This window comes from Terrapene carolina, unplaced genomic scaffold (genome assembly GCF_002925995.2).
Source record: "Terrapene carolina triunguis isolate 2854851 unplaced genomic scaffold, T_m_triunguis-2.0 Scaffold22, whole genome shotgun sequence".
In the NCBI taxonomy this organism is placed as follows: domain Eukaryota; kingdom Metazoa; phylum Chordata; order Testudines; family Emydidae; genus Terrapene; species Terrapene triunguis.
In genome coordinates, this window is record NW_020664373.1 from 5,500,700 (window position 1) to 5,505,152 (window position 4,453).

The 4,453-nt window shown below is 44.1% G+C and overlaps 1 pseudogene; it reads left to right on the forward strand.

The window, feature by feature from the left end:
* Positions 1 to 271: 271 nt before the first annotated feature.
* Positions 272 to 972, forward strand: LOC113406053 (annotated as a pseudogene).
* The last annotated feature ends 3,481 nt before the right edge of the window (positions 973 to 4,453 follow it).

A 4,453-nucleotide genomic window follows, 5' to 3' on the forward strand; every position in this document is an offset into this window, starting at 1 on the left:
CCAGCTGTCCTTTTGTCATGACAGAGGAGCGGTCAGGCCAAATTTGAGTGAGTGGCATTGTGACCTAACACATGGGCCTCTCCATGAATTTGGGCCTTAGGCACGTGCCTGGCTTTGCCTATGCGTTAATCTGGCCCCATATGTGTTAATGTGTGTGCATATAAAGAAACAATATATTATTTTATTTATATTCCACTTCATTTCAGTGGACCTGCACTTACCTGCATTTGCCCATGACAGGATCCGGGCACTCTTTGAAGATCTCCAGACCATGACCTCCCTGGCCACTAGTATTCACCTCCAGATAATTGGCCTTGCTTTAGGTACGTTAGGCTGGATCCTGTGCATCATCTCAATGGGACAAGTGCATTGGAGAATGTGGCATACAAGTAACGCCACCATCATCTCCTCTGGCATTGTTTGGGTAGGAATCTGGAAAGTTTGTTTTAACAGTCATGGCAAAGTCTCCAGAGACCTTCGGATAATGTTCTGTCACAGATTCCATTTCAATGATGCCTTCATTCCCCAGGAAATTTCTGTTGCCCAGGTTCTTGTATTGGCTGCTATAGTCCTGAGGGCATTAGGAAAAGCTCTCACTGTCTTTGCTCTGAGGAATATTTATATGGAAATTCTTCCCAAAACTCAGACTATCAGCTTTTTCCTATCTTGAAAATATTTGCGGGTGTCTGTGTCTTAATTCCAGTGACCTGGAATTGCTATTCTGTAGCATACAATTGTGCTATCCCATTTCCTCCTTCTTTCTACATGCCCTCCAGCTCAGAAGCACAGGAAGTTGGTGCTGCTATTCCTGTCGGGATCGTGTCTGTCATCTTGCTGTTGATGAGTGGGACCTTTTCCCTTTCTTACAAACATCCTGTGATGCCGGATGTTACGGTGCTGTCTGATAACAGACTTGAGCTGCATGAGAGAAAGCTGGAGCATAGCTACAAGATAAACATAGTAGCCCAGTGACTTTGTGTGTTCAAGGAGCTCTCTGGATTTGCAGTGACATCAATATGTTAGTATTGGAACATAGGGGCACACCAACAAAGTATATAATTAGTGATTTTCACATAAACAGCTATTTCTAATAATTACGAGACATTGCTACGGACTCAACATTGAAGTGAACTGTTGATTCACTCTACAGTTGCTGACTGCTATCATTTGTCTTCTATATACGTGAATTTTATAAGTTTTTATTTTCTTTCAAAATAGGTATTTAACTTTTCACTGTTGACCTGTTCATTTAATTGAGTTTTTCCTACTGTAATCAACACCTGACACTAAAGTCTTTAAATCAAGATTGGCTGTCTTTCTAAATGATATGTATGCAGCTAGTTTAATCAGAAGTTATGGTCTCTGTTATGCAGATGGTCAGACTAGATGATCATAATGGTCCCTTATGGCCTCAAATCTATGAATGCCCTACTTTTCCATCCACCTTGCAGCCTGACACACATTTTTTGAGTGCAATGAGATGATTAACAAGCTTAATCAATTGTTAAGGCAGTATCTATCACATTTTGTGCTCTGCTACTTAAGAGCCAGCAGAGGGAGCATGAGTTAATAAATCCTGTTCCTTGAGAGAGAGATTAATTGCTGACTTCAGTGATGATGATGATGTTGAACAAAAAAGAGAGCCACAAATTCCAGGGGGAAAAAAACCCACATTCATTACAGTGTTGTTAAAACCAGCAACAAACCAAACCACTGTGGCCAAATGAAAAAGGACAATGTTGACAGAGAAAACATGTTTCTTTCATGCTTTTAAAAAGGGTTTACAATGAGGATTTTAGGTCAGCCCGGTCTGGCAGATTGAGTTAAGTGACTGAACTCAGGCTTAGGAACAACTCTGCTCTTATGCCAGCTCTGACACTAGTCTTCTGTGTGCCCTAGGGAGAGTCACCTAACCTGTCTCTGCCTCTCTTTTCCCATCTCTAAAATGGTAATAACACTTATCTAAGTGCAGGTCTACATTACCGCTTAAGTCAATCTAACTTACATTGCTCAGGGGTATGAAAAAGCCGCCCCACAAGTGATGCAAGTTTTGCACTGTCCACACCCGCACTGTGTCCACACTCTCCTGCCAACATAGCTTCCGCTTCCCACCATGGTGGAGCAATTATGCCGACGGGCTCTCCTGTTGACATAGTGTGTCTTCATCAGACGCGCTACAGTGGCGCAGCTGCATTGGTGCAGCTGTGCTGATGTAGTGCTGTAGTGTAGACTTGCTCTAGGTCACAGGAATGGTGTGAGGGTTCATTAATGTTTGTAAAGTGCTTGTAAAATGGAAAGTGCTGTATGTATGTATTCTAAGTAGTATTTTAAAACCTGTAATCTTTTAAAAAAAAGTTGGTGCCACTGGCCTGGTGTGACAAGGGTGAAGGTGCACACTACAAAGTGATTCAGCATTCCTGAGAGGATGTGGCAACCACAGGGTTCTAATGGTATCACTGTTAGTTATCGGGGTAGATTAAGGCAGACACTGCTCATTTAACTGGCTGCGGTTATTAAAACAGAAGTTGGAAAGGGCGTGTGCAGCAGAGCTGTAGTGCTGCCTTTTATCTTAAGAGCACACATCACATTATGTTTTTCCGTATTCAAAGAGCATCCATTTAGTTTAAAATGAACTTATTTTTTATTAAAGAAAACAACAAAAAGAAATAACAAAACATAGGGCTAGATTTACAAAGGGACTCGGTCACTGCAGTGCTGAGTGTTGCAGCACCTAACTTTTAGGCACCCTGCAGCTTCGTGAAATTCACAGCCGTGAGGTAGGTACCCAGACTCCCTGTGCAATGCATAAGGAGAGTTAGGTGCTTAAGAATGGGAATCACAGCAGCCAGTATATTGAGTGGAGAGCTGCCTAACCTAGCCAGTAGGAAATGCTGAGGACAGGAGTGGGGCCCTCAAAGGGAGTTAAGTGCCTAACGCTGGATCAGAGAGAGTCACCTATCTCCAGTTGGAGTTCACAGCCATCAACTCTCCCCTGAAGTTAGGTGTTGAGCCATTTTTTTTGCAAGAAATGCTGAAGGAACAGGTGGTGGTGTCCCACTTATATCCTTTAGCCCAGTGGTTGGCTTCTGTCCCAAGAGGAGGTAGACCCAATTCAGATCCCTTTTCCACATCAGATAGAGGAGGGAATTGAACTGAGGTCTCCTACAGCCTACTCCCTTCGCAGGCCATTTTGTAGGGGTGTATGCATGCTCATAGCATTCCTACTGAGTTACGCCCCAAAGGAAAGATAAGTAGGGGAATACCCATTTTGTGAATCCTGCTGGGACTTAGAGATGAATTAGATACCCAGCTGCTGAGTGGTGTCCCAACTTAGCTGTGCACCTACGCACCTGCTGAAATTTAGATGCTGTGGAGACTTAGGCACCTCTAGGGTAAAGTGGCAGCTGAGCACGGGGTTGTGAATGCTGTTGGCACCTAAATATTGTTGTTAGGTGCCTAAAGTGGCAGTTAGGTTTATAAGTCCCTTTGTGAATCCAGCCCAGAATGTCTCCATGAGGGTCTGCACTGGGTAACAGGTTGCAGCCACTCTGAGTGCAGAATGAATGCAGTCTCTACACAGGCAGAGATCTTAGAAATTCAGAAATGCTGTACACAGAAAACAAAGACATCACAGTTTCAGAGCTACAGTTTGCTTCTAGAACAGGCTGGTCTGAGTCAAATTAATACCTGTGTCCAGATTCTCAGCTGAAGTCAATGAAGCTACACTAATTTACATCAGCTGATGATCAAGCCCCTGGAATACACAACTATATTCAAAATATTTCAGTTTGTGCCTGCTTACAGATAGTCTGAATTTAGCCTTTAATGCCTGTCAAATGTGCAACAGGGCCCTAAAGAAATTCTCTGAAGTTTGAGAGCTTTGAGCTGATTATCAAGAGGCTAAATCAACTAGGTCAGCTTCATTTCAAATAGGAATTTATTCAGGGAATTCCTATGGCCTGTTTTAAATGGGATCACAGTGGTTCCTTCTGACCTTAGAATCTATGAAAGTTTGCTGATCACTTAATGAGTACAGTAACTCCTCACTTAAAGTCATCCTGGTTAACATTGTTTCATTGTTACGTTGCTGATCAATTAGGGAACATGCTTGTTTAAAGTTGTGCAATGCTCCTTTCTAATGTCGTCGTTTGGCAGCCGCCTACTTTGTCCACTGCTTGCAGGAAGAACAGCCCGTTGGAGCTAGCTGGTGGGGGCTTGGAATCAGGGTGGACTGGTAGCTCCCCTATCAGCTCCCTGCTCCCCTAAGTTCCCTGTGCAGCAGCTGCCCAGCAGGCTAGCAATTGCCAGCATTCAGCTGTCCCTCCCCCCACTGCCATGTGCTGCTCCTGCCCTCTTCCTTGGAGCTGCTCCCAGAGACTCCTCTTGCTGTATGGGGGGAGGTGAGGGGCTAATGTCAGGGTGTCCCCCCTCCCCCTGCTCCTGCACCCCACTT